Source organism: Pseudopipra pipra, chromosome 11, assembly GCF_036250125.1.
Source record: "Pseudopipra pipra isolate bDixPip1 chromosome 11, bDixPip1.hap1, whole genome shotgun sequence".
NCBI lineage: Eukaryota > Metazoa > Chordata > Aves > Passeriformes > Pipridae > Pseudopipra > Pseudopipra pipra.
Window position 1 is genome coordinate 17,335,636 of NC_087559.1, and position 17,237 is coordinate 17,352,872.

At 45.9% G+C, this 17,237-nt stretch overlaps 1 protein-coding gene across 5 annotated transcripts in view; it reads left to right on the forward strand.

The window, feature by feature from the left end:
• Positions 1 to 2,113: 2,113 nt before the first annotated feature.
• RAD54L2 (RAD54 like 2) overlaps positions 2,114 to 17,237 on the forward strand; it is a 69,159-nt gene continuing 54,035 nt past the window's right edge. For 2 of the 5 annotated variants that reach the window (XM_064667909.1, XM_064667904.1), the window contains exon 1: positions 2,114 to 2,228. The gene's annotated coding sequence lies outside the window, so the exon portion shown is untranslated. Of the gene's footprint in view, positions 2,229 to 2,737; positions 2,870 to 3,504; positions 3,599 to 17,237 lie in introns of those variants that run through there. The other 3 variants (XM_064667907.1, XM_064667906.1, XM_064667905.1) reach the window with 3 other exon arrangements.

The following is a 17,237-nucleotide window of genomic DNA, read 5'->3' on the forward strand; positions in this document are numbered from 1 at the left end:
AGAACACTTCTGCTGGTGGCTGATGTGTGTGGGAAAGGCTGTGAAGGCACTTGGAGGGTTGTGTAGGTGACTGCTGGGGGTCAACCACTGATCCCACCTGGAGGATTTCAGACCTTTTTTTTTTTTAATTTGCTTACTCTGTGAGGAGTCACCACTTCAACCTAATCCTCCACAGAGATGGTCAAGGACAGCTGGTACCTCTTTAAGGAGCCAGAGCTGACATGTGTGGTGGGACTTGAGGTCACTCATGTTTCCTTGAGCTTGCTACCCCAGTTCTCTCTGGATGGTGTAACTGCAGCCTCAGTGTTGCAAACCAGCAACTTACACTTGCTGCTTGGACTGAATGCTTTTGGTGGTGGCATCTGCGAGTGTCCTGAGGCTGCACTGGGAGCTGCCTGCTGGGAAAGCGTGGGAGATGTGGAGCTGTGTGAAGGGACAAGCACTGCAGTGGGACTGTGCAGGCAGCCCCCCCATGCCAAACCCAACCCAACATGTCCACTGGACAACATGGATGTCTGATTGCAAAGGTTCATTGGCTGTGGAAGATAGTGGTTTTACATCTATACAAGTCAAGAATTATTTTCTAGGTCTGTTTTAGCTAATTTTATAGAAATAAGGAGGAGGTGCTATCTGCTGGAGTGCTCACAGGGGTGGCCTGTGAAGCAGACATCCTCAGCCAGACTGTGCTTGTCACTGCTGCTGTGGAGCAAATGCCTAAAGTGTAACATTTTTCAATGTTGTCATGTGGGATAAAAGTCCATAAGGAGTCTTTGCTGCCCTGCTGGGGGCCCTCCTGCCTGCTTTAACTTGCACTTGTTCCATTGCCTCTGAGGCCTCCATCATCATCCCTCTCTCTGAAGGTCTCCTCTGTGTGACAGGCCAAGACAGGGAAGGAAAACCTGGAATTTAGTGTCAGATTTAACAGCAGAAGGTCCCATGGAGGATTTGGAGGTGTCTAGGTGGGGAGGAGGGTGAAGGTTTACTGTGATCCCTCATGCCTTTGCCAAGTCCCCAGAGGCACACTGTTTGTGAGATGGGTCTGTGGTGCAACGGTCTTTTTATTTTGGATCAGCTCTGGCTTCCCTGAAATCCAGGAGACCCTTGAAGGACTAAGGGTTGAGTTACACTGGCCATGCTCAGGCTGCCAGTACATATCCAGAGTCACATACCAGTTTCCTGCTTCTTTTCTTTCTCTGGGCCTGGGGAACCAGACAGGCACTTTCTCTGCTGGCCTTGTTCTTTTTCTTCCCTCTAACAGACGGGCACATCGAGCTCCTGGTGCTGTGCAGGACGAGCAGCAGGCGCTGGGTGCGGTGTCAGCAGTGTCCTGGCACTGATGGAGGCTGTGGAATGCTGGGCTCTCTGTCCATGGGACCACAGCCAGCCCGTGGAGGTGAGTGATGAGCTCTCGTCTGAAATGCTGCCTGCGGTTTTGGACACCCCTGGTTTGTGAGAGGGGTCAATTCCAGTGAGTCCTGGGGAGGCTGTGGAAAGGTTGGAGTGTAACAGGCTGAGGAAGTGGGAGTGTCGAGCTGGAGAAGGGTTTGGGTGGACTCTGGTGGTTGTCCAGTACCTGTGGGGAGGGTGTGGAGGCAGCGGAGCCACGCTGGTGGCAGCAGAATAAGAAACAGCGTTTGTGAACACAAATGGGTCCTGTATCGTGCTGGGTATTTCTGTCCTGTGCAGAAGCCCATCGCGGAGAGGGGGCTCGGAGCCTGATGGGTTTTCATGTACGTGAGGGTATTTAATACCTGACAGGACAAGGCCCAGAGCTGAGCTCCGCAGTGTTCCTGCCTTGAGGGGCAGAGACCCCCTCAGCCTCAGTGACCACGGGACCCTGTGACAAATTAACAGCTCCTCACGGGGGGTGGGGGGTTGCCCCCTCGCAGTCACGCTCCTCATAGCCGATGGCACGGGCAGAAGCAGCCGGGGCTCTGCGGCCGCATCCCGCCACATCCCGCTCCATGCCCGGGATGGGCCCCGGGACCCGCCGGGCCGGGGGCGCCCCGCGGGGCCGGGGGGAACCTTTCTGCGCCCTGCGGAACCTTCGCGGCGGAGGCGCCTGTTGCTGCCCGGGGGACGAGGCGGGCGCTGCGGCGGGGGGCGGCCCCGAGCGGCGGCGGGGCCCGAGAGCGGCGGAGGCGGGAGGAGGCGGCGGCGCGGCCGCAGCTCCCGGGGCGCCCGCAGCTCCCGGGGCCGCCGGGCCGCAGCCCCCGCCGGCCGCCCAGGTGAGAGCGCAGCGCTGCGGGGCCGCCGCCACAATGGGAGCGGAGCGGGCCGGGCAGGGGCGCGCCCGGGAGGCCCGCCCGCCCCGCCGGGGGTGTGCGGGGAGCGGCGGCCCGGGGTGGGCGCTGGGCGGGGGAGCGGCCCCCGAGGGGCTGGGGGTGTTCCGGGGCCGGGCGGAGGGGCAGCGCCGCCGGGCCACCCGGGGGGGCGGGTCCCGGTGCGGTGCGAGGGGCCGGGGGCTGCGGGGCTGGGCCCGCCCGGGCACCGCCGAGCCCGGCTCAGCGTCCTGCCCAGCCCCGGGCCTGGCTGTGGGGGCGCGGGGGGCTCCGCCTGCCCCCCGTACGGTGCCGGGGGTCCCGGGTCAGCCCGTCTGGCGGCGCGGTGCCGAGCCGGGGCGGCCCGGCGGGGCCCGGGCACAGCGGTTGTCACGCTCTGTGGTGGCCAAGCGGCGCTGATCGGTGGGACTGGTAAGCACGGACTGTGGGACTGCTGAACTGACGGGCAAAGTCGTTATTTGGTGCCTGTGTGAGACTTGTTGGTGAGCTTCGGAGGGGGGAGGCTCGGCGTGCAGAGCTGTTACCTCTCCTCGCCTGATCCCGTCTCTCGGCTTTTTAACTTGCTCCCTCCGAGGAAGAGTTTGCAGGTGACTTTTGCTGGTGGTTATGTGGGTGACTGGACGTTTCGGTGCTCAGGTCTGAGAGATGCTCATAAACCCCTTTGGATTCCCCTCCTGCTCTTTCATTGTTATGTGCAAAACTGGTGCTTTAAAACGTTCTTGGTACATCCCCTCAGTCTGTGTACAGGTGGGGAATTTTTATTTAGAAAAAGACCAAACAGTGAAAGTTCAGGGTTATTTTTTCCGATTTTTTTTTTATGCTGATAAGATACTAATGGTCACATTTACTTGTCTTTATAACTTTATAAATGTTGGATATCCTTTGTATGGTTATGCAAGCATCATGCTTGATGAATAATCACTTAGCCTGTAGGAAATCACTGCAGAAACTTCTGTGTTGGTTCAGGATGTTCCTGCTGCCTGGTTGGAGGTGGTAACTCCCCTTCCTGGCTTAGAGTAATGGGCCTGGTGAGTGCTCTCCTTCTGCTTCAACGCAGAATCAATTAATTTAGAATAAACAGCCTTTGTTTTGGTAGTTCTGCTCCATGGGCAGCAGCACCCAGCAGAGGAATGAAAACCAAGCAGCCTGCTTGGACCACTGCAGGTGTTCCTGGTGGGAGCTGACACAGCCTTGGTTTGCTAAGGGAGGCTTCTTTCCCCAGGTGTGGAGCTGTACACCCTGAATAGAGAGAGAACAGCACAGCTTCTTCCCCTGTGACCTTATCGGCACCAGAATCTAGGGGTTGTTCCTTGCCAGTAGGTGCTGAATGTGCCATTTACAAGAAATAAACAGTTACTGCTTTAAGGGAGAGCTGTTGTGGCTGGGTGGTGTTTTCTGGGTTGACACTGCCTCAGAGTGAGCACCACCTTCTCCCAAAAAAGCTCTGAGGGTTTAGTCTGTGTTCCACTTGTACTGCACCCAGTTAACCAGAAACTTCTGTGTCTCTGAAACTTGGAATTCCAGATTTGATGTTCACGAGTATTGCAGATCCTGGATGGGAACATCCTGTGGTCTTTTGAGGAGAAGAACCAAGCAACGTGGTTTTTGTCTCATCTCAACAGCGGTTGCATTCTAGTGAAGATTTGTAAGGTATAACCTGGCATAGAAGATTGTAACAGAACGTTTGTGGTGTTCTCCGGCATCCAAGTTGATGTTGCAGAACAGTTCAGGCTGGAAAGGGCCTCAGGAGGTGTCTAGTCCAACCTGCTGCTCAGAGCAGGATCTACACCAAGTTCAGAGTGGGATTTTGTTCATTCAGGTCTTAAACCCTCCAAAGGCAAAAGTTCATCAGTCTCTGTGTCCCTGTTCCGATGCTTGACTGTCCCCTCCAGGAAGAATCTCCTCTCTAGGCCAGGTCACCACCTCCACCGTTGTACTCTGTGTTTCATGTCCCACTGTGTGTCTCTGTGCACAGTCTGTGACTTCTTGATGGCCTCCATGTAGGTGTGGGAGAGCTGCACATAGTGTCTCCAATGGGTCTGGAAAGTGCTGAGTGAAAGGGAGTCATGTTTTCCCTGGGTCAGGGTGGCTGTGCTCCTGCCCATACAGCCCAGAGTGCTGTTAGCCTGTACAGCTGCCAGGGTGCACTGCTGGTTACGTTTCCTGAGTGCAGGTACAGGTGTGTGCATGGATGGGTTTGTGCACACACACAAATCACACCCACATCAGGTGGGAGCTGATGTTTGTCACCCTCCTGCTGTGCAGCTCTGGAAGGAGCCTCGTTGGTGTGTACACGTGTGTGTGTGTGTGTGTGTGTGTGTACACAGATGTCAAATCACACCTGCAGCACTGAGCAGTAGTTTTTCCACCCTTTTCCTCATATGTCTCTAGTGGTGACTGTGGGCTCCTTGGCCATTCCTAACTCTTGTGCTGTCACATGTACCCTGGCTGGTTGTGCCTCCCAGCCTGCAGGTCTGGCTGTTGTGTTGCCTTCACTTTGTTTCTCAAAATTTTGTTGTTTCAAACGCTTCTTTGTGATGTATCAAGTTACGGTGCTAGGAAGGGAGTGGCAGTGGAGTGAAGCTTTTCCCGTGGGGATTGATTTGAATCCCATTGGATCAACTTCAAATCCAGAATGTAACAACGTAGGAAGTGTGTTTTCAAATATGGTTGTTTATGGGTGAGAGTTAAATGAAACATTTAGGTACAATATTGTTAAGAATGCAATTAGTTGCAGTGCAACTAATGTTTGTGTAATTTCTTTGAACTTGTTTCCTTCAGGTGCTTAGGAGTTTTTGGGAAACTGTAACTGTAGGATAAATATTCTCTGTTAACAAGGTCTCTTATTTTAAATTTCATTCTGGAGAACTTGGTTCCTGCAGAGGTAAAAGTACCAATTGCTATTCCTAGATCCTTGGTACAGATATAATTTTGAGATGTGTGTTTTCTGCTTACACAGAATAATTTCTGCATTATATTTTCCTGATTGTCAAGTATGTTGAGTTAATTACAGATGAATTTGTTTCAGAGAATGCTCATCTCAAGATGGGAATTTGTTGTGTTTAAGCAACATTTGTAGCTACATAAAAATAAAAGAATTTATAAAGAGCTGTGGTTTCCCCTGCCTCCCAGGTTGGCACTTATTAAGAACTTTCACCAGCACAGAAGAAGTCAATGTTTAAGTTTGGACTTGTAGAATAACATGTGTAAATCTGATATTTAGGTAATTTGAAACAATGAATGAAAATTTAATTTCTAGTTAACTTCTAGAAATCTTACCCTTAATTTTCTAGAACTTTGTAGAAACAGAGTCTTAAAGATGAAGGGGAATATTAAAGGAACACCATTCGTTGTTTGAGAAAGGGACAGAATTAACTGATGAAATCGCATGTCATTACATATGGGGAGAAGAGGGAATTACAGGTAGCCATAAGAAGGGAAAAATTGTTAAATGGGCACCTTTAGAAGCTGGTTGGACTTATGAGAATATGGTAGTGTTGTTTTGTAGGTTGTTTTTTGAAGTCATCATTCTTTTAAACTAGCTAGCTAATGGCATCTCATTCTAAGTAATACTAAGTTACTGATCAGTATTTTGTATGTGATAACCAGCAAATGCCATCTGCACATGTTTTCTGGCAAAATTAGTATACCTGAAGTTGAAACAAGTTTTGAGAAGGGGAGGAGGGGGGAAGATGAAAAAATATATATTGCTTTCAGCTATGCAGATATAAAACTACATAAGAATAACAAGATTTGTTACTTTGAAAAATACTTTGAAGTATAGAATATAGGCTTTCAGAAATTCTTGAAGATCAGACATACCATTGACTCAATTTTATGTCTGATGTGGAATAGCAGAATTTGAGTCCTGTGAGCGAGGCTGATTCAGTGCTATGGCAATCTCAGAGCAGCTGTGATAATTGAAATCGTGTTCTTGCTCAGTGGTAATGATGGAGTTGGGGTCAGTCTGACACCTCCAAAAATCTTGTGGCATTTTGAAGGTAACTAGAACTCACTTGAATTGTTACATCACTTAAATTTAATAGCGGCATTTCAGCATGCTCTAAAATGTGCAGGTAGGAACAGTGATTTGAAGCCCTCTGGGGTGGCCTGTCAGCTTGTCCCAGAGCTGCTGTTCTGAGGGTGTACCTGCAAGTTGAAATGCACAAGCAAAGGCAGGAAGAATGATCCAACTCGGGTTTTAGTGACAGCTGGTTATTCAAACATCAGAAAAGACATAAAGGCTGGCATGCACTTATCTGGAGGAAGTATTGATTCTGTGCTGGAGAAAAGTGCTGAATAACTTCATGACTGAAGGCATCATTCAAAGATGCAGAAATCTTTAGGGGAAGTCTTTTAGCCAGTTGCTTCAAAACAAAGCTGAAGGACTCTGTTAGATGCTATCAGTGTGGCTTGTGGTATAAACACGGAGTGCAGCGTTCAAACCATGTAAGCAGTACCCTCTGTTACTGCCCTAAATCCTGGGAGGAGTTTCTGAGCTGCAAAGTGCAGTTACCATTGCCTTCTCAGACAGCTGTTTAAAATGGAGAAGAGTTGATGAGATGAACCTGCCTCTTGCTGATCTGACTCAAGTGACTCTCCTCCTCTCCACGTGCACGCACAGTGGCACTGGTAGGAGCCTTAGTAAGTGGCACTGGCACAAAACACTTTCTGCTGCTGTACCTGAAATGTCAAGCCAAGAATTAAGCACATTAACAGAATTTCTCTTCTGCCACTGTAACTGGTTCTATGCTGGTGGACTTTTTTCTGGCAGATAAGTAGAAAATCAAAGTTGGAAAAGCTCAATGTACCCATGTGCTCTCCTGTGTTACAAGCACTTCGAAACTTAGGCTGAGCACCAGGAGGACTTTGATCGAGGCCTCACATGCAAAACAACACTCTTTATATAAGAAAGCCTAAAGAGAGGCACTAAACTTATAAAAGCAATTAACGGGGTTTTGCAGTGATTTGGCAGATCACAGGCAGATAACTTTACTCCGGCTTCTCTGTTGCAAACCAGCTTGATCTAATTAACAAAGAACTGGAGCTATACAAAGGCAGAATTGGTTACAGAATGTGCAGAACCTGGCTGATCAGGTACAAGGAGTTTCTAGGGCAAGCACAGTATGGGAAATAATTGAAATGTGGTGGAAGTAACATAATCTTGACTTTTAGTTTCTTCCCTTCACAGTGAAAATTTTTACTTCAAACTTTAACTTGTGAAGGAAACTTTTCTAGCCCAACAGAACTGTGGAAATGACATTTTAGAGACATGGCAATTAATCAAAGATTTTCTGTAGTCTCTGAGAAACTCAAGTCTTATCTAGGACATCAGCATCAATTAAGTGTGGGTTATTATATTTGAAGTTGTTGAATCCAGAATAAATAGGTTGTTGAAGTGTATCGATCTCAGGTGAATTGCTGTAGCTGTTTGTTGCACCCAAAGGCTAATACAACAACCAACCAACCAAACCCCAAACCAGCCAAAATCCATGGGCCTGACAAAGCCTGGAAAGGGACTGTGGAGCAGAGAGGCTCATACTGCCTGCTGAGTCAACTTGGAAGATAGGATGTTACTCGAAAAGGACTTGATTGAGGAGGGCTGGTGGTAGGATTTACTTAAAATTAGTGAAGTAAAGGAAACTGTTACATGGCTGGTGAGTGGCAGTACTCTGGAAGACCAAAAAATCATAATTAAAGCTCTTGTATCAAAAATACCTTACAAATGGGATTTGTGTGGTAATTGTATTCCCATGCCTGCCTCAGTCAATGAGAGTGTTGTTGAGAAGTGAATCTTGTTCAACAGATACAGTGTCATGTATGATCTGTGAGTCAAAACCTAGATTAAAAATAGTAGATGTGGAAAGTAGAATATGAATGGAGTATTTTTCAGGGATTTGTAGTAGGTCCATGGCTTTGTAGTATTTTTATCAGTGGCCTGGAAGAAAACATGAAATTAGAGCTGTTCAAATTTGTGGATTATGTAAAGGTTGTGCCTGGGTGGTGAAGCATGAAGAAGGAACGGCAGCTGTACAGTGTCCTCTGAGTTGTTTGGGTAACTGGGTCTAATATGGCCAAATATGTTTTTATAGAGCTGGAGCACAACCTTATGCTTGTTGTGGGAAAGACTGGAGGCTGTAGGTTTGGAATACAGAGTTGTGCTTCCAGAAACCAGTGACCTTGGAAAGGGCAGCAGGAGCAGAGCAGATATATGGCAGTATGTGCATCCTCAGCTAATGTACATCCATAAGGACAGAGGTGAAATCAGATGAGGGGTGTTTTGATGAAGTTTAAAGTTAGTGTTTTTAGAGAGATGTTCAAAAGCAACAAAGATATAGTGTTCAATGTTGCTTGGGTGATTAAATCGCTCATTAGAAAACTACTTCTTAGTGCTCAGTTGGTTTAGCTTATCACTGGGTATTTAAAAGTTTCTCAATTTTCTTTGGGCAGAATAGGCTGTGTACCAAAGGGCTCTTTAATTTAGTGGAAAAAGATAGGATAGCAGCCAGTGCCTGGAAGTTAAAAAGATTATTTCAAATTAGGAAAAAGGCACAGATTGTTAACAATGAACGTGATCAGCCACTGAAGGCATTAGGAAGATGCTTGTAAGTATTAAGGGGAATTAGGATGTCTCCATCTCTCAAAGTCATCAAGTCAGGATGGAGTATCATTTGAAATATATGCATGAGGAAATGCACTGTACATGTAGGAGTGTACCTGCCACCATACAGGTGCAGGAGCATTTGCACATGCTGAACTGATCTCACCCAGTTGTGTTCAGACCAGGCCTCCCTTCCTGCCCCTGCCTAGAGTTAGTCAAGTGATCTGATGATGATAGTTGTTCGTTTATAGCACTCCTTTAAATCTGTTAAGTATACCTTTTCTCTCAAGGGAATAAATGTGCTCGTAAGAGCCATGTACTTAAATGAAACAAAATGTTTCTGATCTGTGTTTTCCCAATCTTTTTCCTCAAAGAATCTGATAATGTGCTCTCAAGAAGTTTACTCCAGTAGTGAGTAGTCATTACATTTGGAAAAAAATGTTTTTTCATTGGGGAAGAAATTGTATGTGCTCTTGCTGTGGCACAGGTAGCTCTGGGTGTGAATGAGTAAGGATGCAGTGTCTTCTCTGTCTCTGCTGGTACAAAACCAGTGTTTTCCTTGTCCAGCAAAGGAGTGGTTTCTGTTTTGTCCTGCCTGCCAAAGTGGTGAAGGACCATAGAGAGGAAAAAAGCTGTGAGTCCTCTCCTGCCTTGGCCATTAGGGAGAGGATTGATTGCCTGTGGGTTCACAGTGGCCCATCGGGACCGCTGGTTTGGGATGTTTTCCTAAACCCTTCTGGAAGTACGATGGGAGCCTGTCTGGTCGTGACAGCAACTGATGCCTGGTAGGCACCTTTCCAGATATCCTGATCTTTTCCCCATCACAGGATGAGTGCATGCCCAGTCATATGTCAGAGGAAGGGCCGTGGGAAATACAGGAGCTGGGTGCTCTGCTCCTGGCAGGTTGTCGCTGGATGGCCTTTTCCTCAGGTGCTCCCTTGGCTTCCGTAGGGAACGGGCATGTGCATCAACAGCCCTTGTGCAGAAAGGATGTTTCCAGCAAGCACCAGATGTAATATGTCTGTTCAGGACCTCTGTTTTTGGGGAAGGGTTGGCACTATAGCAGATTACTTCTTTTGTCACCAGAAGAGACTGTCCTGCTCAAAGAAGTTACCTCCTCGCAGCATTTTCCAGCCAAGTGCTACCTTTCCCCCTCTGTTGCTTATTTTACTATTTCATCAAGGCAGGCAAGGTCTCGTATTCTTTTCTTTGCACTCTTGAGCTGGCCTGTGCAGGAAGGCTTAGAGATAAAATCCTTTTGTTGTGGGAAGCTGTTTATATTTTAATCTTTGAATTTCCTTACATTTTGGAGGGGGTGTATCTCCCCTGCATCTCTCACTCTCATTATTATCATCTTGTCTGACCCATTTTGCTGACAAAGAGAAGTCAGTGAAGAGAGACAGAAGTGGTTATAACTGAACAGTTTTTTGCTTGCAGTCTTACAATGACTCCACTTTTTCTTTTTTAATTTTTTTTTTTAAGTGATCTGCTGGCTTGTTTTTGCAGTTGCTTTTTTGGTAGGGAAGATTGAAGGTGAACAGAGTTAATCATCCAGGAGTCTGGATAAGATTTTGGGGAAAGATTGTAGAACTTAGGAGATAAAGATTTGTGTTTTTTCTACTTCATTTTGTCTTGCTGTGCTGGAACTCCTCCTACATCTGATATCAGACAAGTATCTTTCTCATGGCTGCTGAGGGGACCTGTCTCTTCTTTCCTCACCTGCATCTTTGCTTGGCTGTGACGTTGTTTAGTATAAGCTGTAAAATATGAAAAAGTTTACCTGTGGCCTTGATCAGAAAATTGAGACCAGGGGTTTCTGGAGGGGCAACTTCTTTCTTGTGAGAAGAAAGGATAAGAGAAGACTTTTAGGACTTCATGCCAAGGGTAATTATGCCTCCTTGAACTGTTAGAGTGAAGTTGTAGTGCTGAGGGGAACAAGCACAAAGCAAGCAGGGGATGTGCATGAGAGGCTTCATATACTAATATGTATTTATGATCAGAACTCCACAGTGGCTCTTGGTTGCATCTTGGGGAAAGGTCTATGTTCTAGGACAGCCCAGGAATATCTACTTATCCCAGACATAATAAGATACAGCATAAAACCAAAGAAAGGCAGAGGGCTGAAACAAGTGATTTGTTTATTTAGGTACTAATAATTAGCCCTTGCTCTCAAGCAAGGGTATCATGACCAAAGCAAATTCCACTTCATGAGCTTAAAGAAATTACCTATTTGTTCTCATGGTGCAGATTGCATCACTTCCCTTTGTCATCCCATAGAGCTGTTCCTTTAACAAGTCCTGCCTGAGTGCCTTCAGGAGGGGACCTGCCCTGACCCAGGGAAATTTCTGTCAGTGCTAGTTATGAGTTTCTCGAGGTCAGGGCAGCTTATCTTCTTGCTCCCTAGAACAGAGCCATGTCCTGTCTTTGCCCACATGTAACTGCAAGGACCCCTTCACACAGGCTCTCACTAAACATGTTACATGAGGAGGTCTGTGGGTATTTTACTTTGAGCTCTGAGCAGTTTAGAAGTATTTGCTCTGGGGAGAGATGTGCACAGCAAGGGTGTCTGACTGCATGATGTAATTTATGATTCTTTTGCCCTTTGAGTGGCAATTGCGTTGATTTTTCAATTAAAAGAGCCCAGCAAAATGAACTTCAGAAATAAATACCTCTACACAAACCACAAAGTGATGCCATGACTATTTAAAGAAAGGGACAACTGAGAAGATTAAGTCTGGAAATGTTCATGTTTCAGCTCGAATACATGCACCATCCTTTTGGTTGGTGTTTGTGTCAAAGGCAAGGAAGCTTTGTCACAAAGACCATCACTTTCTCAAACCAAAACACTGTCTGTGCCCTTTACTGGAGCAGTGTCTGGCTGCCAAGAGCATGGCCCTGGTGACAGTGACTCCAGCTTGGACAGCCCAAACCCAGGGCTGCATATTCCCACCCTTTCACTGTTTTTTCCCTTTGTGCCTGCACAGCTGTTCTTGCAGCTTCGTAGTAAATCACATTTGGGAATGGAATTTTGCTTCCAGGTAGTTTTTCAGGTGAATCAGTTTGGTGTCCAGCCACGAGAGTTGTGCTGGCACAGTGTGGGAGCGGTGTGTGAGTGGGAAAGAGCAGCTGCTACCGAGAGTGTGTTCAAGGCCCGAGAGGCTGCAGTCAGCAAGAGGGAAAATGGGTAATTTAATCAAGGCCAAATGTTTATTACCCTTCTGGTGCCTGTGAAATCTGAAAACTGTCTGTCAATGTCAAGGCATGTCTCTGTCTCTCTAATTGGTGAGATTAGGATCAGATTTTGGTTGCCATCTTCTGTTTGTTGCGCTCTTTTATTCAGTCTTTGCATTAATTATTTGCATCACTTGCTGATGAAAGTGAAAGGAACAGCATTCCTGGTGTAATGTAACTGTCCAGAGGTTTCATTACTCTTACAGCATCTTGTGTGAAAAGGCAGCTGGCTGCAGCTTCTCCTTTCCAGAAATAGTGCAAGAGCTGTATATTCATTCCTTAGAAAAAAGTGCCAGGGTTATGGAATGCACCTCAGCAACTAAACACAACCTTCCGGGCATAGGAAGTGAGAAAAATCAGCTTGTGTTTGCAGGGGATGTTGGGGTGGGGGAGGTATCAGGAACAAAGAATATTTTCTTAAATCAAGAAGTTGTTGTAGGAGTGGTGTCATCAGTTTGGGTTTAAAGTTCCTTGTCCGTAGGTGTCAAGAAATTGAGGGAGCAGGACCAAAAAGTAAACCTTATGGAACCAGCACCTTTCAATGCTTAGTGTGTGAAGTGTCCTGCAGGCTCTAACCTTGAAAACCAGGTGTCAGGGTGACTGTTGTGTGGAATAGTTACTGATTTTGAGATCAGATATTTGGGGAAAAGCTGCTACCCCAGAAGAGAAGGGGTTTTTTTTTATTTTCTCTCAATCTTGGGATGTGGTCCAGTTATCTGTGGAGGAGAATTTCCTGGGGAAGCTTTTGCGGTGGGGGGTTGGAAGCTCTTAACTCTGGACAATGCATAATATGATTTACCCTAGCCAGCATTTTAAAGTTTCTGTCCACTGCAACTTCACATCCTGTTCTCCAATGAATGGGAGTAGGTCTTTATTAGGTGATCTGAATTTGTTTATTCTATAATGACAATGGTTAACTACTTGAGAGAAATAAGACCCAGATAATGAGTAGAGAACACTGAGGAAGTGGGTGATCTGCTTAGTCATGCACTCTGTAGGAAAATACTTTTGGGTTGTTGTTTTTTTTTTTCCTGTTTCTCCCTTAAAAAATAATTTAGATATGCCTTTTTCTTCTTTCTGTACTTACCATAGCACTAATGAAAAACAAGAGAGGAGATCTTATATTTCAATTAAATCAATACTTCTGGTCAGTGAAATGCTTATTTTAACAGAGTGAGATACAGAGCTGGTAGCCTCTGTGCTAGTGTGGAACCTCTTTGTGAATATCTGTCCTTTTATTGTGATAAGAAGGTGCATCCTCCAGAAAGTCTTTAACTTCCATCATTTACCTCTTTCATTCCTAGCAGAATGAATGAAGTTGATTGAGATTTTACAGCATTGACAGTAAGTCTTCTCTGCAAGTGCCATGTAACCAGTTTTCTCTGTTAAAGAATGTTACTAATTGTAGCCAGAATCTCCCATCAAACCAAGAGTTGTAGTTACTGTTTAAATTTCTTACTTCAGCCCAAATCAATAGTGGTCAAGAATTTCTACAATTAGACAAATGGGCAGGTTCAGTAAAGTGAGTGGGTGAAAAATTCAGTGGCTAAGCCTAGAGTAGTGGGAATGGTGCCACATCCCACTGGTGACCCGTCACTAGAGGGGTTCCCAAGGGCTCAGTCCTGGGTCCAGTCCTGTTTAATATCTGTATCGATGACCTGGGTGAGGGGGTCGAGTGTACCCTCAGTGAGTTTGCAGATGACAAGTTGGGCAGGAGGGTTGATGTGTTGGGGGGCAGGAAAGCTCTGCAGAGGGGCCTGGACAGGCTGGATCCATGGGCTGAGACCAATGGTATGAGGTTCAACACGATCAAGTGCTGGGTTCTGCACTTGGGTCACAACAACCCCAGGGAGAGCTACAGGCTGGGGCAGAGTAGCTGGAAAGGACCTGGGGGTGCTGGTCACAGCAGCTGAACATAAGCCAAGATATGCCCAGGTGGGCAAGAGGGTCAGTGGCATCCTGGCTTGGATCAGCAATAGTGTGGTCAGCAGGGCCAGAGCAGTGACTGTCTCCCTGTGCTGGGCACTGGTGAGGCCACACCTCAAATCCTGGGTTCAGTTTTGGGCCCCTCACTACAAGAAGGACATTGAGGTGCTGGAGTGTGTCCAGGGAAGGGCAATGGAGCTGGGGAAGGACCTGGAGCACAAGTCTGATGAGGAGCAGCTGAGGGAGCTGGGGGGGCTCAGCCTGGAGAAAAAGAGGCTCAGAGGGGACCTTCTTACTCTCTACAACTCCCTGAAAGGAGAGTGGAGCCAGGTGGGGGTAAGTCTCTTTTCTCAGATAACAAGGGACAGGACAAGAGGAAATGGCCTCAAGTTGTGCCAGGGGAGGTTTAGATCAGATATTAGGAAAGATTTCATGGAAAGGGGTTGTCAAGCATTGGAACAGGCTGCCCAGGGAAGTGCAGGTTTTTATTTTATTTAAAAGACATGTTGATGTGGCACATAAGGACATGTTTTAGTAGTGACCTTGGCAGTGCTGTGTTAATGCTTGGACCTGGTGATCTTAGAGTTCTTTTCCAACCTAAAAAATTCTATGATTTTATGACTTAGCAACCTTGATTCAAGAATACTAATAATTCACTAATCCAACTAATAATTGAAAAGGAGGGGAGAAAAAATAGAGATGAGGCAAGAAATTCCATCCCTGTTGTGTTTTGGGAGGTATCAGCAGCTGAGTGAAGGGATGCTGACTTCTTACAACATGTGGTCACCTTCACTGGGGATAACAAGTCAAGAGGACACAAGAAGACCTGGCTTTCCTGCTCTTCCCTCTGTACTTGCTCACTGGGCACGGCTGCCAGTCAAGCAGCACTTGCAAATGAGCTTTGATGGAAAAAGTGGTCTTTTGGGGAAAGCACTTGACTGAGACTTGCACTTAACTTTGAAAGAATACCTGAAAGGTTGTGGTTTTTTGAAGATCACAGCTGAATGCTCTTTGTCATCCTGCTTCTGAATCTTGGAAACATAACATTTTGGGTTCTGCATGGGCACGAATATACAGTATTGTCTGTTCAGGGAGAACAAGTACTGCAAAAGACATTGCTAGCATTAATGAAAGTTAAGTGAATTTATACATTTGGGAGACAGTGACATTTTTACTCTGAAAGAGTTGTGTCTTGTAACCAGCAGCTACTTCTAGATGACTGTTGTGGTGCTTATTCACCATACAGTGTTTTATAGGAATTTGTTAATGTGTCCCTTTTCAATTGCATCTTCCTGTCTTAACATTTGGATATGCTTATGACTGTAGGTGATGGTAGTTAATGTCCTATTTAGCATAAATTGGGACAGGACAAGTGGGTATGTTTACCAAAATCCCACAGGTTATATTATCCTTCTGTTAATATTTGTGTGTCTCCTTAGCCCAACTTGCACTGTGCTGTTTTAAAGCTCTTTTGGAAGTAAGCTTAAGTATGTAGAGTCATATACTCATAATTTTACAAGCTGAAAATGTCATCTGCATATCATGAGACTCATAGCTCAGGTTCTTTTGTGAAACAATACTTATTATCTCTAATTGGGGTGATTTTTCTGTGTGCATGCAAACGATCCCCTGAGCAGTGTGTCGGGTTGTTTGTGCTCTATGGGGAGAGGCAATAAGCTGCATTCTTTTCCCTTCCAGGCCTATCCAAACCATTGGGAAGTTTTCAGCCAGCAAAACACAACCAAAGTGATGTTTCCATTACTAAGGGCAGAACCACAGGAGGCTATTTCGTCCAGTTGCTTTCCCTGTGAGCTGCCTGTAGTGTCAATCTTAGGTGTTATCAAAGCAAATGTATTTGTGCAGGATGGATAAGGATCAATGTGTATTTCATTTTGACCTGTATAGTAGGAAAGGCAAAGATCAACAGGTTTTGGTGGCTTTGTTTTCAAAACTATCAGAAGAATGACCATTTCAAGTGGCACTTAATGTTTTAGTTTTTCCAGCACTGTGCAATGTTGAGGGAGGGAATGACTGTTGGAGGGAATGACTCTGAAAGAAACCCATGTTTAGGACAAATTTGAATCCTCTGATGGATTTTTAATCTACACTGGCATTAAATAAAGATTAGTTCAATGTCTGATTGCTTGACTGTAACTTAGGTCTAACATATGCTAATTGTCATCTTCATATCATGTGAGTTCGAAACTTTTTATTTCCATTTCTTTCTACTTCAGGGTTTCCTGGTTTTCTTCTTTCTTTTTTTTCCCCTTGTTTTCTTTGGTAAACTGTAGGTGGCATAAGTAATGCTTCCTCATCCCTAGTGTAATTATTGTTGCTGGAGGTGGGGTAAGGAATAAAGAGGAACAGACCTATGTGGAATTCTTCCTTTTCCTAAAAACTGCATGAACCAGAACCTCAGGTTTTAAGTCCAGTTCTGAAGAGGGAGAGAGATGACGCATCAAAACCAAACTCCCAGACCTCCGTGACTGTTTGTGCTGAAATGCAGAGCTATGACTAAAGGCAGAGCTCAGTTGTGTTTACTTTGTGATCTTCCAATGACAGTGTGCAGTGTGACTGGCGCCTGCCTCACAGGGGATGGTGGGCTGCCCTGGACTGCTGCTGATGGAAAGCTCATTTCCTGAGCAGGGACACAGTCACAGGCAGTGAATCACTCCCCTGTAAGGAAATGTGCTTCTCCAGGAGGCAAAGAAAGAAGAGTATGTGGATGGGGTGATACTGAGAAAATAGGAGAGAATCAGGCCTTTTAATGTCATGAAAACTTGCAATTGTTCTCATTCTGAAAGATGAAAACATTGTTTATGAGCTATCCCAGCCTGTTTCTGTGGGATTCCCTTCAAGGAGGTGAGCCATAATGTTCAGATATCTCAATGACCAAAGCCATAGCTCTTGTTCAAGTAGTGACAGTGCCTGATCTTTCCTTGAGAGGGGATTAGCTCCAAGCCTTTTCCCTCCTTTCTGTTCCACTGTTTATGTAATTTAGTCTTGATTTATTACATAACTTCTTCTCTGGCACCTATGTATAACAAGAGCTTAAACTCCTAGAGGGATCTTTCAGCTATCTGGATCTTCCCCTGCTTGTGGGAATTGGCTCATGTCTTGACATGGTTTGGGTGTTTGCAAGGAGAAGGCTTGGCACACCTCTGCCATGAACTGAGTCTTCAACTCTGTCTTTTGGA